Below are 18,090 nucleotides of genomic sequence, written 5' to 3'. Positions count from 1 at the left end.
TTTATTACTTCCATGCATCTAGAGCATCTCCAGGTCTTACCTGAAAAAAGGGTAATAATCAGCTATGTATAATAATCATAGGATATATAATCGATAATTATCAAGATTTATAAGGGAAAGTGTCTTTGTTTAAAATTTAGATATGTTACTTCATTAGTACACCTTGGTAACATTTGGGCTCTGTTCGCATGTTATGTAGAATTTGTTCCCTCCTTCACTTTCTTCCTTCCTGATAGGATATAATGCTGAGGTCAGATATATCAGCTCAGTTTAGTTTTAATTCTTGGCTCAGCCACTTACTAGCAGTGGAGACTTGAACTTGTTACTTATTCCCTCTTAAGCCTGGTTCTTCTCAAAAGCAAAATGGTGATAATAATAGAATTTACCTTACAAAGTTACGTATAGAGTTTCGAATAGACTAAATTTGATAACCCGTTAAAAGCATTGGCATACTCTCTGTTAAGTAGTAAACACTGAATCAATGTGAGATATTAATTATTAATCATATGCAAAACTCTGGACTAGGTGCCCTGAAAGTTCTTCCCTTTGCTAATTCAACAAACATTTATTGAGTGCAGGGAATTAACGAGGAGTCCTATGTGGTGTCCGCCATCCAGTCGCTCACTGTGCTGTAGAGGAGACAGATCTATAAACACGTCGGTGGGAGTGAAAGTCTACAGCATTGTCCACATACCTCTCCTGGCTACAGTGCAGGCAGCAGTGAGTGGATAGTTCTACTTGGCTATACCATCTGAGGAAGCTTCAAAAAGGCGATGCTCGAGACAAGTCAAGAAAGATGGCTTCCGGAGGGTGGGAAGAAAGGGAATTCCAGGCAGGAGGAAAAGTAAGAACAAAAGCAAGACATGAAGGGAACAGAAAGGAGTGGGGCATATCTCAAGCAAGGGGTGGGCGCACGGTTTAGCCCGGTGGGAAATCGCCAGACACAGTCACGTGTGACGTCAGCTAACACTGCTATAGACCATGTGTATCCACTGCTCCTCGGGGCCCTGTCTCTGCACATTCACATCCCAAGAAAGCATCTAATTGCCAAGAGGAAATTAGTGGCAATCGAATCTCTCCCAGCAGTCTTACTTCAAGATGCCAAAGAGTAGGAATATAGCTGACTCCAAGAATTCCTAATACTCTTTTTTAGATTTGTGTCTTTCTCCCCAAAGCCTCACATGCAGCACCTCTAAAACACCTGCTCCTCTCTCTACTCCCCAGGTCCCTGCCTGCAGTTCCTTCACTGCCACGCTATTCCTTCTTCACCCTAACTATGGCCGCCCCTAGGTACCTGCTTTGCTCATACTTGCTGGCCAGTCCACGCGGGCCTAACAAGATACTCAACCTTGTCTTGCTACGAGACAGCATAGATGAGACACAGATACGCTGGTGGGTTCACATGGTTTCAAGGCTCGTAAAAGGAAGGCCTTGGGCAGTGGATGGAGTTGGGATTATGCCGTTCGAGAGGATTTGAACAGGTGGAAAAGGAGAAAGAGGCCATTTTTGGGAGGAGAAAGATAGAGAGTAGTAGACCCAACATCGATACATCATCTCCATGCACCGGGGGTGGTTGCGTTCACTTCCTCTCAGCATGCCTGTGGTGCAGGTTTTCTGAGGAATCAGCAGTTGGGAGGTGGAAGGGACCTCAGGTATTCTGTCATTTTGCCCAGTGGCTTTAGAGATGAGATTAAGGCTCAGAGAATAAAAGGATAAACAAATTCTTCTTTAAAATTCCAAAATTTACTTTCCCTGAGAATCACTTCTTTGACCAGGCTTACAATCTCGATTCATCCCCCTAGAAAACTATGATGTTACCAATCATGCATGTGCATGTGTAGTCACAAAAATACATGCAATGGGCAGGTGTGTATCTGTGTGTTCCTCTGAAAGGGATCAACTCCCTGCAGTAGGTGCTTCAGGATTCACTTTACTAAGGATAGAATTGGAGGGAAGGCAGCGTGGAATGAGAGTTTTCAGGGTTGGGACTAATTCTAATTCTGCTTGGGCTCTGCCACTTACAAGTATTGGGGTGCTGGTCCAGTTACTTAGCTTCTCTGAGTCTCACTCACTGTCCCAATCTGTAAAATGGACTGTATAATTTCACCTTCCTGCCTGTGTCGTTTAAGGATCAATTGAGATAATGTGCACAAAGCACAGAGAAGAGGGACCGGCACGGAGCGCCCACTCAGTCGGTGGTAGCTAACATTATTAGTTCTGTCGAACAAACAAATTTTGCAGGCGCCTTGTAGCAAAGACATTCTAATATGCTCAGTGTCCACTTCAACTTTATTTATTGTGCTTATCTTGTCTTCTGGGCTATAGTCAGTATTTACAAGCAAAGGGTTCTGTTGGCAACATCAGCATTGATTGTGGGGCCACCTGGGGCCATTGGGCTGTCCGTTCCCAAAGGTGGCCATGCCACACAGCCCTCAGGGGGACAGTATGACCATGCCAAGTGCATTTGGCATAGAGCGTGTGGGCAGCAGGGCTGGCACAGCCTCCATCCTGGCTGGGCAAGGTAAGCTGGCAGATGTTGGCTCCGAGACAGACGTTGCCCAGGAAAGAAGCAGCCACTGGTGTCAGGATTTGCTAATTGCATTGCTTCTTGGCACAGCGTTCTCTGGAATAGCCCTTGCTGTTAGAAAAGGACCCTTCCTGCCTCTCATTTTGTGGCAATTACTTTCCCCAGGACAAAGACTGGCTCAGTTACGAGATTCGGTTTTCAGAAAAAGGCTCTCGTGCTGCGCCCAGTGTTCCAGCTGGGCCGCTCTTCAAGCTGGAAAGAAAATTAACGTGGCCACATCCACCTGGTGAGCACATACGCTCAGTAGGGCTGTTCCTTCCCCTGGACATCAGCTTCTTCCACGAAACCTTCTCTCTTAAAAGTACAACACACTGATCGTTGTGTTCATTCTCTACCAGAGAACCCACAAAAACACACCCACACCTTGAATCTAGTGTGTTTACTACGCTAGTTCCCCCTCTGTATTTCAGGCATGGCTGTGGTTCACAGTGGGAAAAGGTAGCCTTTGCTATCGGAAATCTTGATTCTGAATACTGGTTTGGCCACTACAGGTTTTGTGACCATGGCCAAGTGATCTCCCTTCTTGGGGCTCAGTGGCCTTGTGTGTCAAATATGGATAATACAGCCTGCGTCTTCTGGTGGCAGAGATTAAATGAGTTAAATTATATTAATTCCTTGATACTATACTGAGATCATTGTAAATTCTCATTAAATGTCGCTGCTATTATTCCATGTAACTAGTTGCAGAATAAACCAAGTCACATGTCTTTTAATAGTATAATTAATTTGTCAGGCTTCTCTTATGCCCAGATTACCAAGGGGGCCCAGAGTTTCCTACAAGGGCACCTCCACTGCCCCTGAATGGTCCAAGAATGCTCCATCAGCACAAAGGAGGCAGCTCTGCTTACAAATGCTTCATAGAGAGCTGGGCAATCTGTTCGGCAGGTGGGTCCCCATTTCCAGTTGTCACTTCATATAGGATTGACACTGAACCCTGGGCCCGCACCATCCAGTGAGCCTGTGTGTTTATTGCTGCCGTGATGCCAGAGCTAGGCCGACAGCAGTTTTCCCAGAATGCGGAGGTGGAGGGCAAGGCCATCTTCATCCCAGTGAAATGTAGATCTATAGTCCAGGAGGCCACCATGCACCCATCCTTCAGATACAGCAACACTTGGACTGATACTTGTGTGGTCCATAGGTGGTTAGCTCAAACTTAGTGGTACCCGAGGGGGGAAAGAAATATCAGGGTCAGGTTGAGAGACTCAGAACAGTAGAGTGGGAAAGCGTGCAGACTTTGAAGCCAGATGGTCTGTGTTCTAATGAAGGCGCCTTCTGTGCACCCTTGAGCAACTTACTTGACCTCTCTGTGCCTCCTCACGGGAGTCCTAACAGTTATTCCTGAGGCAGTAGGGAGGATTAAATAGTTCAAAACATGCAAAGCGCTGAGAACGGTGCTTGGCATATATGAAACATGCCGTAAATGTGAGCTTCGTAAATATGAGTCCTAGATCTATAGCTACTTAATCTATGTGACCACAGGCAGTCCATTCGCTCTCTGCGGCCTTGGCTTTCTCCTGTATAAAATGCAACAGATGGAAGTACAACCATATTCTGAGTCACACGATCTGGTCTCCAGTCCCAATCTGTCCCTCATTAGCTCTAGATACTGGCAATGAATTCCATTTCATTGTGCTTCAGTATTCTCACCTACAAAACAAGAGGAAAGAGTATGATCATCTCTTTAATCCTATTAGTCTAAAGATAGATGTTTCTATTATCTTAGTATGGGGCTGAGTACAGCTCAATATTAATGATGCTTTAAATCCATAATGTTGTTTTTATTGTCCATATATAATGACGATTACTTCATGGGGTTGGATCGAATGGGAATATGCATGACGTCTCCTTTGCTGTGTTCAGCAAGCCTGTGAGAGAGTAACACTGACAAGAACTACCAACATTGTTTCAGCGTTTACTGTGTGCCACCTCCATGTTAAATACTTTGCACGCTCTTCTTCATTTAATCTCTACAATGGCCCTTTGAGTTAGGTACTAGCTTGTACAGTCGATTAGCCTTATTCCTATTGTTCAGATGAGGAAACCGGAGCTCAGCGGTATAAGTAAAATGCCCAGTGCCAAATAAGTAGTAAGTTGTGGATCTGGGGTTCAAGAATGGGCCTGTCTGACCCCTAGAACACAACTGTTCTGTAGACAGGCAGTTACTAATGAACATGCCTTATGGAGAGAGATGCTGAGACTCAGTCAGCAAATCGTGTGCCCAAGTTCACTTAGGCACACAAGTTAGCGGCACAGTCAAGACAAGAAAACAGGCTTTTCCTCCCTTGTCCAGAGTGGGCTGCACCCTGCAGCCTCTCAAACTCGCTTGCTTTTACAGTTGATGAATACAGATGAGGGCTGATTTGCAATCATTTCCAGCTAACGTGAAGTTTTACGTGCTCTCTGCTGCACACTGCTAATATCACATCCTCATGCATATACTGTCCAGGCTTCAGGGACCCATCAACTCTCTCTCTCTGACTCACTCCCTGGCCCTGGGAAACTAAGATAGCACCTCAGTGGTGAGCATATCAGAACCAGACTCCAGCGAGGGCCACAGTGAACACCACTGAGACAGTGTCCGATGTTATTGCTTTAGCTGGTAGGGAAACCAGAGACAGAAGTTTCTAAGGGCGGATGACACAACCACCCAAGATGAAACAAACCATGATAAATCCCAGGGCCAGCATCTGTTTCACAAGACTCTGGAGGGAATTCTCTAGACTAATTAAATGTGGAATAATACATAAAATGAGTGGTGCCCCATAGAGCGGGGGGAGGAGGTACTATTCTTCCTCTGCTTAATAAATCTGCATTCATGGGGCGTCTGTCGCTTTGGTAACAAGTCTCAAGAAATATCCCTAAAGGAGGAATCCAGGTAGGAAGCTCTACTCTGAAATAGAGGATAAAGATTTTATTGGAAAAATTAATCAATTCATTAATGAAAGGTAAGTAATAGAGCTGAAGGGCTTAATAAAAGGCTTAGCACATAGTATGAGTTCAATGGATGTTTGTTGAATTCTTCTGTTCTTTGAGTCATGTAGTTCCAGGTTAAGTGATAGGTTTTACAATTAGGCAACTCTGAATCCTGACCTTCAGACTGCTGCCCGCTAGTTCTGTCAAACCAGAAGGGTCGCTATCTATTCTAATTCTGTTTCCTTATGTGTACATTTGTTCTGGCATTTCTTTGAGAATTAAGTGAAACCTATATAAAATCATTCAGTAATTATCATGTCCATTCTAGTACATGTAAGCACTTTGACCATACCAGTGCTACTCAAAAGAGTCTCTTTAAACCGTGTGTGTCATGTATTCATTCTTTCGTTCAACGAACATGATTTTTGGAAGAGCAGGTCTGGTCTTTTCCTCAGACTGAAGGGACCAACCATGCAAACCAGCCTGGAGAAGCAGAGCTCAGCCTGAATATCGGAGAGCAGTGCTTAAGGCCAAATAGCTCTGCCCTGGGGAACCGCACTGTGGTGGACATTTATCATGTCGAAATAAAATAGTCGTCCTCTTGGGGCCAGAAAGTAAAATCACATTTCTCTGAATGCGGTAGAGTTTCCCTGAAAAGAGGTGACAGTTCAATCGCCAATCTAACTAGAAGAGGCAGATCTGAGGCGGCAAGTGAGGATGCAGAAAGCATCTGGGTGGGAAGAGAACACCTTCTTCCCTCTGGACCACCAGGCACTGAAGGCCTCGAGGCTGAGAATGGAGACCCTCGAGATGGAAACAGCATCCATGGCCCTTTGACCTGTGGAGATAGCCTGGAAGCTAGTCCTGGAGGCGCCCAGGGAGGAGTTTCATAGGGTGAGTCTGGGGCTGTAGAGCCACATCTCAGGTATAAGATCCATAATATGGTAATGTAACTAACGTAGGTGTGAGTTTTGAGATGTTAATGTAAATGTGATGATAATGTGCCTCCTCAGCTAGGAAGTCTAGAAAAGCTACCACAGATAGCTTACATTTATTTTTATTTCATGAGAATTGAGAACTGTGTAACAGACACAATTTCTGTAATCACATTGGCTTCTTGAAAGCCCAAGAAAATTTTTGATCAGCTCCAGTATTCATTGAAAAAATGTTTACTGAGTGTCTGTTTCCTGGCTGCACTGTTATTTTTCTTTTTAAAAAAAATTTGTTTCTAATTTATGCTGTCTTGTCTTTTTTTACGTTCTCTTGTAAAATGCCCGAAATTCTTTCTGAAACAAGGCAGGGTATAATTAAACCATGCAATACAACTGTCGAAGGAAGCTGACACCATCTTAAGATGCATTAATCATCATTTCTTACATTCGCATAGTTTTACAGTTTTCAAAGAACTTTTACATCCATTACTTCATCTGATTTGCATAGCAAGACTTTGAAGTAAACATTTAATTGGGAAAAAAGCTGAGGTTTAGTACGATTAAAAGATTTGCTTGTGGTGGGCAGATCCTGGACTTGAACCTATTACCATCACACTTACTCATTTTGCTTCCATAACATGAAGCTGAATCATATATCTGAAACATAACATTCTCATTGTCCCAGAGGAGACCAGACCACATTTGGAATGTGGTTCAATTCTGTAAGCTTTGTCGTATTTGCAGAGGAGAATTACCAATATGTCGAAGTGTCTGGTTGCCATGTCATGTAGAGAATTATCAAATGGCCTACAAATAATAGCCTGAAGGATAGAATTCTGACATAGGCGTGTTAGCTGACTTAAAGCACTGCACCGCGTCGGAGGACACCTGTTCTTCAACTCCTGAGTGGTAGAAATTGAACCAATGGACAGATGACAGAAGAAGCCCATGAGGTTGCACCTGCCTGTCGATAGCCTCTCCAACGTCCATGCTACCTGTGTTAGGATAATTTTGACTTTAAGGAACAGAAGTTTCAACTCAAAAAGGATAAAACAATGGGATAGTCTCATCTCACATAGCTGGGCATTGGGAGCTGTGAGTGGAGAGAGGTCCGGGCATGGAACTACTAGCAGCTCAACAATATCATTGATGACTGGGTACTTTCCATCCCACTCTGCTGCCAGTAGGAATAGCTTCATTCTAAGTCTGACTGCCACTTTTGTCACAAACAGCTATCCGTGGCAATCAGGACTACATACTTTCCTATTCATCTGCATCAAGGACAGAGGAAAACCTCTTTTCCAAGCATAGAATATAATCTTTCCTCTCTATCTGATTGGTTCGGCTTAGGTTATGACCCAACTCCAGACCAAGAATAGTCACCAGCGGGGTTCCATGCTCTGACTGTATTAGGCTAATGAGGAGTTAGGCATGGAATTTACTCAGGGCTAGAGTGACTCCCCCTGAGTGACATGGACCGTGTGGTTGATGAGTAGACATACGAATAAAATCTGGTTTCTGTTGGAAGGGTGGAAGGATTTCAGGGCAGCCAGCAGTGATCATTGTAGTCCCCTCCCACATCGTAATGGCCTTGGGCTTGGTCAGTCACCATTATTTCATCATTCTGGCCCCATGAATTATTAAGTTTTAATCCTGTCAAGTCAGATTATGACTTTTGCTCTATTGGCTCTAATAAAGCTCTTTCTCTCTTCCTCTATATAACGATGGTATGAGGCTAGGAGGCCCTAGAACTGCTCTTGCCATTTTAATTATTACAAAGGAAACACACCTGACATCTGGAGGATGTCGGGGTTAGAGAATTCCCAAGAAATGGGACAGAACCTTAATGACTCTATGAATCTCTGTACCTGAAACTCACCCTAACACTGAACTTCTCAATTACTGAGTTGATCAGTTCTCATTATTTTTAAATACAACTTTAGTTGCGCTGCTTCTTGCAACATGAAGAAGCCTTACTGACACAGCAGAATCCAGTTCAATCAATTGAAAATGTTTCTAATCATCAGAACCGCCCTCAATATGAAACAAGCCGCCTCCTGTTCTCGTCCATCTTCTGTCACTGGAGGTGTTCACGCAGAGACTGGCCGACCATCTGTCCAGGATGCTATAAAAAGGATTTCCACATTGGCGGGAGGCTGAAAAACCACCTTCTAAGAACACTTCCAATTCCGATACGCTAATAATACCCTTATTAAACCAAGACAAAAGTAGAAAGTACACTGAGACATGTACGGGAGAATCTAAATCAAAGTTCCTGAGATGAAGGATGAGGGTCTTTCCCTCTGAGGCAGAACTGGAGAAACGGCATGGTTCATTCATTTGTTCTTTGATTCACTTATTTACTCAATAGATATGTACTGATACTCAAATATGTGCTAAGCACTAAAAATATAGGAAGAAATAATAACCAAGAGCCATTTTCATGGAGCTTACATTCCAGTGGTCATGCTATAGTGGAGAGACACGAGCTTTGGATCTGAGATATCCAAATGGTAGTCATGGCCTCTACTTGCCATGTAACCTTGGGCTGGCTTCTCTGATCTTCAAAGTCTTCATTGGTTAAATGGGAGCTATTACATCTACCTCATATAGTAGCATGAAAGGTAAATGGAATAATACATGTATGTAAAATACCTAACAAAGGCCAAGAACAAAGCAGTTAATCAGCAAATGGTATCTCCCTTGCACACTTAGATCACTAAGAGCCATGAGTTAAAAGGAAACATCAAACATTTCACCTTCTGCATGACCTCCACGAAGCTCAGACATACTACAAAGTAGAAGGTCGTGCAGAACTCAAAGAATTCGATCTAAAATGGATCAGATCAACATAATCTGAATGAGCAGTGCCAAGTGTCTAAGTGCATTTGTTTATTCATTCTTTCAACAAAAATATACGGGGCGTCTTCACTGAATTAGCAACTATTCTAGATGCTTGGGAACTAGCAGTGGCCAAAACAAAGTTTCTTTCTTCATAGCGCTTATATTCTCCTGAGGGTAGAAATACAAGAAATAAAACAAGGAGATCGCTATAATGCTCATTGGCACTAAATGCAAAATAAATGGTGTTAATGACTTGTGCTAAGGAAATGGGGAAGAAGTAGAGGAACCCCGGGTTTTGAGTAGCCAGAGAAGCCTTGAGCAGGAAATATAGGGAAGCTGGAGCTAAAGGGGGACATGCTAAAGCCCTGTGGTGTTCCTTAGTAAAGGGGAGACTGCCACGATGACAGGTGGACTATGACATTCAGACTCGAAAACTCCGCAAAGTGATTATAGACCAGGGGATGTTGATGAACCAGTGCACGAAAATGTGGGGAGTAGGGTCATCTTATAACTCAATGAAAGTATTCAAATCCTGGCTTTACATAGTAGGTCACTTTGAACAATTTATAACCTAGGTCATATAGTGGAGATGAGGATTAATTGAGAGAAATCCTGTACTCAATACATAGAAAGTTCACAATAAATTATTATTATTACTGCTACCATGATATCAAAGCACGTTAACCAAGTGTGTGCATTTTCTATGCCTTCTATAACAGAGTACCAAAAACTTAGCAAGTTAAGACAACCCCCATTTATTAACTCACAGTTCTGTGGTCCAGAAATCTGTGTGTGCGTAGCTGGGTTCTCTGCTCAGGATATCACAAGGTTGAAATCCTGGTGCCAACTGGGCTGAGCTCTCATCCAGAGGGTCTGGAGAAGAATCCACGTCTAAGCTCATCTAGATTATTGGAAGAACTCAGTTCCTTGGGGTTGTAGGACTGAGGTCCCCATTTCTTTGCTGCCAGGGGCCACTCTCTGCTCCTAGAGGCTGCCCACATTCCTTCTCACATGGCTCCTTTATCTCCAAACCAGCCACATTGCATCAAGTCCTTCTCACACTTTGAATTTCTCTGATTTCCTTGTATACCACCAGCCAGAGAAAACTCTCTGCTTTAAAGGGTTCCTGTGATTATGTTAGGCCCACCTGAACCATCTCCCTAGCTCGGTCATCTGATTAGTAACCTTAATTACCTGCAAAATCCCTTTTGTCTCGTAACCTCACATAGTGTGATATCTTATCATAATTAACAGGGGAGGGAATTATACATGGGAGGAAGATCTTTGGGAATCATCTTAGAATTCTGCCTACCACACCAAGTAAGGAAAGACTTCTCTCAAGAAACTAATTTGTGTGACTGCAGAATGTGATGGAGAAAAGAAGCAAACTGGAAAGTGAGAGAACTAGGATTTGAGTGGCCATGTGGAAGTCACATTCAGGCAGCACCTAGCTTTTCTCAAACATATCTCTGGACTGCTGCCTCGATTTAGTATTTGAGGAGCCTACAATATTCCAAGTTAGGTATATAGGTCCACTGCTCAATCTACTGAGACTGATTTGGGCTCCTAGAGTATCACCACTGTACTCATTATGCTTCCAATGTTAATTTCAGACATGATAAATGCATCTTCTTTGTCTTCATGCAAGTCGTTGAGGAAAATATTAAGTAGAACAGAGATATAAAGGGAGCTGGTCGCCTGGCCCCTGGTGACTTCCTCCAGGTTCACGGGAACTGTTAATCAACATCCTTTGGTTATAGTTATACAACTCCATAATTGTCTTTCTAATTTTGCTACCTCAGAACCTATAATCTGTCTTTACTCCTTGGGTATCCTGAGGGATGCAATCCATTTTTCGATGAAGTCTCGTTATCCCCTTTCCCCTGCAGGCCCTTCATCTCCACTTCCCCAGCCCTGGCTCCATTTGCCTCAACATCAGGCATCAGCAGACTTGGGCTGGATATTGGCAAGTTTCAGCATTTTTGATGGTGTCTTGGTAGAACATTATCACAGATTGTTGGAGCAGGACAGGAGGTAAATTGTTAGATGTCATCTTGTGATGAGAAGACTAATTACAGACCACACCATACTCGCTATGGGTTCCGCTGGCTTATTTGTAAAGGATGTGAAGAGTACTGTGGTTGATACATTGCAATAGAGAAAGAAGCCAGAGAAATATTGCTTTCTGTCTTTGTTATTGGGGGTCTATTTTGAATCCTGGTTCGGTTACAGAGGCCCGAGATATTCTGAAGACGTGACAAATAGGGATAACAATATGTGCCCCACAAAGAAATTATCTGAGGATAAAATGAGATCATGTATTTAAAGTTCATACAAATTCATGGACCATGAAAGATACCAGGAACTTACTTAGGCCAAGAGTCTTAGGATCATTTTAAAAAGGTAAATGAAAAATTTTTAATTTTTTAAAATAATTTTCTATCCATTGTTAGTTTCTAGTACCCCGTTGACTAATATTTGCACTTTCTTTTTTATTGAGATATTCCCCTAAAAGAAAATAGAACAAAGAGAAAAACATAAAGAATATAGCTTTCTTATTGTTACATCAAAATTTTATAGTTGGCCTCAATTGCTCAGGCTGCCTCTTTCTTGCATATCTTCTTAGCCAAACATATCTAAATAAGTCCCTTTTGGCTAGTGTGATGCTAGCACAGGAAGAGACAGGCAGATCAATGGAACAAAATAGCCCAGAAATATATTCCAGTATGTATGAGAATTTAATATATGATAAAGGAGACATCAATGAGAAAAGGAAGAATTATTTAACAAATGGTGCTGGGACTTCTGGGTAGCAATTTGGGAGGGAAAAAAAATCAATTTTAGGCCCTTACTTCATATCATGCAGAGAAATCAATTCCAGATGGGTTAAAGAATTAAATATAAAAAACATCAAATCTTAGAAAAACTAGAGAAGAAAAAGAAGCGAATAAGAATTCAATCTCCAGAGGAGGAAGAACTTTCCAAGCTTAGAGCAATTGAGTAAGACACAAAGGAGAAGATCAACAGATCCAATGACTTAAGATTTAATTTTTAAAATCCTAGCACAGAGATGTACAAAAGCCAAAGTCGGACTTGAGATAATAGTTGCAGCAAATACTAATGAAGCATTATTTTTTTATAAATGGCTCACATTGATCAATATAAAAGAACACAAAAACCTAGATCAGTAAATGGACAAAGACACTCAGAGAAAATTTACATATGAAGAAAATATATATGATTAACAAATGTGGGACAAGAGATGAGCTTATTAGTAATTAAGAGAATGATGAATAAATGATGAATCTTAAAACCATAGAATCGGCAAAATTATTTTAAAATAAGAATATTCAATTCTGGTGAAGGTTTAGAGAAATTGTCATATTTACAGAATAGTATGCATTTGTGTAGTACTTTTACAAAACATTTTTATAATTTATACTAAGACACTTGCAAAGATTTCAGAAAACTTTAAGCTGCATTTCCAATTTTCAGAACCTTAGCTAAAAGTATTAGGGTAATATTTTTAAATATTAGGGTGAGAAGAGAAACAGAAGAGGAGGGAGCCATTAGCAAGAGCTTCTCTGCAACATAATTTAAAATAATAAATAATTTCAAGTAACAATAACAAGAAAGAAATTGAGTTAATTATGATATATTTGCCCATGCTTTATATGATGTTAGTAGGTATATCAGTCAGGGTTTCAGAAGAAAACGGATGATAAATTCACATTAGAATGATTTCAGGCAGGTTCAGGAAAGAAACTTCTTACAAAGGCATGAACAGGGTACAGGAAAACTTAAGGCACAGCGTTAGTACAAGAGGAGCTGTGGCTAGCTCTAAACCTGACTATTCTTGCAAGTTAAGGGAAATTGCCAGAACTTGCAAGGACAGTCATGCGAACAGGTCCACCTCATAGTCCACGTGTGACTTCTTCAAGCCAAGGGACACAGCCATCCTGAAGCCACACTCCAGGGGGGTGATCCAGGATAATAAATATTCTAATAGCATTCCCCTTCAGCTCCCCAGTAACGTTCCATGATTTCCCATTGGTTAACGCCAGTGGAAGCTGGAGGACAAGCAAGGCTTTTGATGGCATCTGCACAAACCAACCTTTCAAGAAACAGAATAGGGAGAAAGTGAGCATAAGCAGATCAGGAGAGACTGAATGAAGACATCCAGTACAATGGGGAAAAGCAGTATGTAAGTGTGTCCTTATGATATGAACTAAATATTAATTTTTTTAAGAAAAAAAAGAAATAGAAGAAATACATTAAAATATTAAGTTTTGTATTAGGGTCATATGATTGTTAGTCAATTTTTCCTTTCTTTATATTTTCCAAATTTGGGGATTGTCGAACTAGATTATGAACTATTTTCTTCAACCTTTGCATCTCCAGCACAGAGCATGGTATCTGGCACATGAAAAGCATTTAATAAAATTGAAAATATCAGACTTATTGTCCTAATCTTGGAAAGTTTTTATCTTTAACCTAGGAGATACACACACACCATCCTTTTTAAGGAAAAAAAAAAAAAATGAAAGTTTTTATCTTTAACCTAGGAGATACACACAAACCATCCTTTTTTTAAAAAAAAACACCTACGGCACCTGGTCTTCCTAGGTGGTCTCCCATCCAAGTACTAACCAGGCCAACCCTGCTTAGCTTCCAAGATCAGATGAGATCGGGGACGTTCAGGGTGGCATGGCTGTAGACACCCCATCCTTTGTCATATCATCCCATAGTGGTGTTAGCTCACTTTCACCTAATATTTAAAATGTTAGCCGTAACCAGCATCCTTCATATTAAGGTATCTGGGATCAGGGAGGAGGTAAAAAGAGAAACCATACACTTAAACAGAATGCATTGCCTTCCTCACACCGGCTAGTTGGTAATCATAGCCACCTTCTTTCACCATTTTTTCCATTTCCCTTACATTCTATCACTACTTTAGGAAGATGGGAATCTTGACCAAACTTTCATTTCAATTGGACCCGAATCTTGAGAGGTCTTGTTTGATTAGGTTGCCACTGTTTTCCACTGACCACGAAGGTTGGGCATGGAGATTCTAGGAGCGCCTCAGTAAATCCCTTGTATTTTAAGCAAGGCCTCATTGTGTAGCAGCAACCCAATTTCCCACGGGAATTGAGCAATCGTGCTTCTAAGTATAGGGATCCTTTCTTTTTCTGTTGGTCTGTCGACATAAAGAGTCCAAAAAGATAAAAGGAAAATTTCAGTTTACAAATCATTAGAACCACGACTGTACTTGGTGGAAACATTACTCCTTGGGTCATAGTACTTACCAGCCCACCAAGCCAAAGGTTGCTGGGACAAGAAGAAAGAGTTCTTTGGATGGGTTATTAGGTATAATAGTGTGAGTGTCTGTTCCCCTCTCCCCTGGACCGATGCCTTCTGGCTCTGTGATTTAGCTACTGGTTTACAGTATTTATCACATCCTGTAGGATAGTACCCCAACCACCCAGGGTGTGGCTCTCATATGGTGCCATAAATGAGACCTTAGTGACCATTCTATAATCCTGTCAAGCCAGTTGCTTCTGCATAATGGGGAAACTGGTAAGGACAGTGAAGATCATGAATATGAGTCCATGAAGATACTTTCTTTTCTATAAAATGAGTTTCCCAGTCAAAGAAGGTGGTGTTTCAGATATCATGGTATGGATAATGAAGGATGTAATTTTGAACAAGGAATATTGATGCCAACAGAGCAGTTTGTGCAGGGAAGGAAAATGTATCCTTGGAATATGTGACGGTCCCTCATAGAACAAAGGGGTACCCTATCTGTGAAGGGAGGGATGCAGTGATGTCAACATTTTAACAGATAGCTGACTGGTCCCTCCCGGAATGGGGCCATATCCAGAGCTTCAAGTTGGCCTCTGGTCTTGACAAATCAGACACTTAGCGTGGCACAGCCAGGCCAGCATCAATGAGGGGAAGTCCACAATGCTGAGATCATGCATAGCCTCCATCTCGGCTGCCATGCTCACTTTGTATACATACTCACTGAGCAAGCCCCGGGGTGTCTAGCGACCAATATTACAAGACATTCTCTCTTGGCCATCTGATTTACAAGAGCTTCTACAGCAATGGATGCCTTCAGACAGGAATTCATGGAAGATATAAATATCTTCACTCTCTCTACCTATTTGGGAGGTCCAGGTCCATCCCTTCCTTACAGATCTCTTTGTCCCAATCTTCCCATCCAGTTCTTTCCCTCAAGCAGCCACCCATCCAACCATTAGCCACTGCTCATGCATCAGCGTGGATCTGCAACTTAGGTGTGGTCCCATATATTCCATTTTTACTTGACAATGAAATGCTACTATGTGTACCAATTATGCTTCAGAGTGTCAAATAACATCCAGGTCACAATGAGCAGCTCAGGTCTCATCGTTACTTGGTGTCTCATGGCTACACATTAGGTTTCTACTGGGGTCCAGTAGCTGCTTTTCAAATAGGGAATAATCGTCACAAAAGAAGCCCTCATTACAAACCCTGGGAGTCAGGCACCTTTTGGGGCTCACCAGAGGCTTCATATAGTATCACTGTTTGCTATAGTTGTTTCCAATACCACTGGGCCTGTTGCATCAAAAAGCTCTGTCATGCTTTGCACCACAGATGGGTCTTGATACAAAGCCTCATTTTGCTCTAAGCCCCATTCAAAACTGTCATTCTCATGAGTTACTCAGTAAATGGGTCAGAGGAGCGTGACCAGATATGATGTATGCTGCCTGCAGTGAACAAAAAGGTCCGCCAAGTGCTGTGCTCCTTTCTTTGTGGAGGATGATGAAAGGCACAGCGACCGGGCTCTGACTTCCATGGCGTAATGCTGATGAGCTTGGGGCCCTTGGACCCTAGAAACTCCATCGATGTGATACACATTGGAAATTTAACAGCGATTTGCTTTTTACCTTCTGACACGGGTATATCTTATTAAGGCATGCGGGGCGTTTGATATTTCCTGCTAACCATAGCCAATTAGCATAATGTCATCAATGGAACAGAGCAGGGCGATATTAAGTAGCTTCTGAGAATAACTGTGGCCCCTCTGGACTACAGTGACAAAGACCAAGAGAGCTGGCTTGGCCCTGGATCAAGGCAGTAAAGGTATAGTGCTTTACCAGCTAAGTACACACAGGCCGATTCTGGCTTTGCTTCCTAATTGAGATGGGACAGAAAGCACTTGCTAGGTCATATCTCTGTGTGCCAGGAACTGTATTGGGTTGTTCCAGTAAAGATGCAATTTCCAGAACCATAACTGGAAGATGCAGCACCACTCGATTAAGTTTGTGATAACCTGTCATCCTCCATGATCCAAATGCCTTTGTAGCAGCCAAACAGAGGAGTTAAATGGGGATCGAATAGAGATCATTACTCCTGAAATCTCTCAAATCTTTGCTGGAAGCACTAATTTCTGCTTTGTGTGATATTGCTCCAGTTTTCTATTTTGTTCTGGGGTGGGTGTCAGTTCATGTCAGTTACAAGGCCTTTCACTTGGCCTCGAACCTTCCAACTGCCATAACCCTTGCTCCAGCAATTCTGCCAGTATGTATGTATACGTATATATATACACACATATATATTCTCAAGATATAATATTTATATATTACATATAATATATACTATGTATATTCTAAATATAGTGTGTAACTTTGCCCTAATTATATGCTTAAGATTAGTAATAGATATTTACGGGGGAAGCAGTATAAATAAAACAAAACATTTGTTTTTGTTAGATATAGCTGGTTTTGTTACCTTCATAAACTTATTTTTCTTCTATTATTATTATTATTACTATTATTATGATTATGATTATGATTATGACATTGGCTAACAAAATCCAGTAAGTTTCAAGTATACAACTCAATAGTAAATCATATATATTGTATTGTGTTCACCATCCATTGTTAGAGTTCCTTCTGTCACCACATATTTTACCCCTTTTACTCCATCTACCTTCTCACCTCCCCCTGCCCTCTGCTAACTACTAGTCTACTGTCCATGTTCATGAGCCTCTGTTTGTTTGTCAAATGTTTGTTTGTTCCTTTTAGATTTATACCCCACATATAAGTGATATAATGGGCATAAACCTGTTTTTCAAATTGGGATGAAAGCTAGAATGTAAACTCCACCCCACATATAAGTGATATAATGGGCATAAACCTGTTTTTCAAATTGGGATGAAAGCTAGAATGTAAAGTCCTTAAGAATAGGCACTGTGGCTTTTGTTTTGGTGGGGGGTGAATTGCGGTATAGAATTTATTAAGAAACACATAGATGGACGTGGTTTCATAGTGTAAAGGTTAGCACGTCTGCTTTACACACAGAAGATCCTGGGTTCATGTCCTGGTGGAGCCACAGTCCATGGTCTACAGCCATGCCACCCTGAACAAGCCCGATGTCTGATCTCAGAAGCTAAGCAGGGTCAGGCCTGGTTAGTACTTGGATGGGAGATCACCTAGGAAGAACAGGTGCTGTAGGCATAAATAATAATAATAAATAATAAAAAGAAAAATAAAGAAACACATAGGTAAGATACCTGTATCTATGAAGACAACTCAAAGTGATTCTAAAAAAAGAAAATCTGATATAAGAACCATGAGTACATTGATAAAAAAACATGAATATGAAGATTATTGATCAGTTGCAGAAACCTGTGGAAAAATTATGAGAATTTATTTTCCTAAGTTAATTAGAGGAATGGGGCTATTTTAATGTTAAAGTCAAAGGCAAGAGCCTAACTTCATATTGAGGATGCAGAAAGCTGACACAGGACCCACTTTGGGCACTATG

General features: G+C 41.6%; 2 pseudogenes; one reads left to right on the top strand and one right to left on the bottom strand.

Annotated features, from left to right (window-relative positions):
* Window positions 1–13,877: 13,877 nt before the first annotated feature.
* On the bottom strand, window positions 13,878–13,995 carry LOC112481999 (annotated as a pseudogene).
* A 3,669-nt stretch (window positions 13,996–17,664) lies between these two features.
* LOC112481941 lies at window positions 17,665–17,780 on the top strand (annotated as a pseudogene).
* Window positions 17,781–18,090: the final 310 nt, after the last annotated feature.

This window comes from Pteropus alecto, unplaced genomic scaffold (assembly GCF_000325575.1).
Source record: "Pteropus alecto unplaced genomic scaffold, ASM32557v1 scaffold94, whole genome shotgun sequence".
Lineage (NCBI taxonomy): Eukaryota > Metazoa > Chordata > Mammalia > Chiroptera > Pteropodidae > Pteropus > Pteropus alecto.
This window is presented reverse-complemented; position numbering and strand designations above follow the sequence as displayed.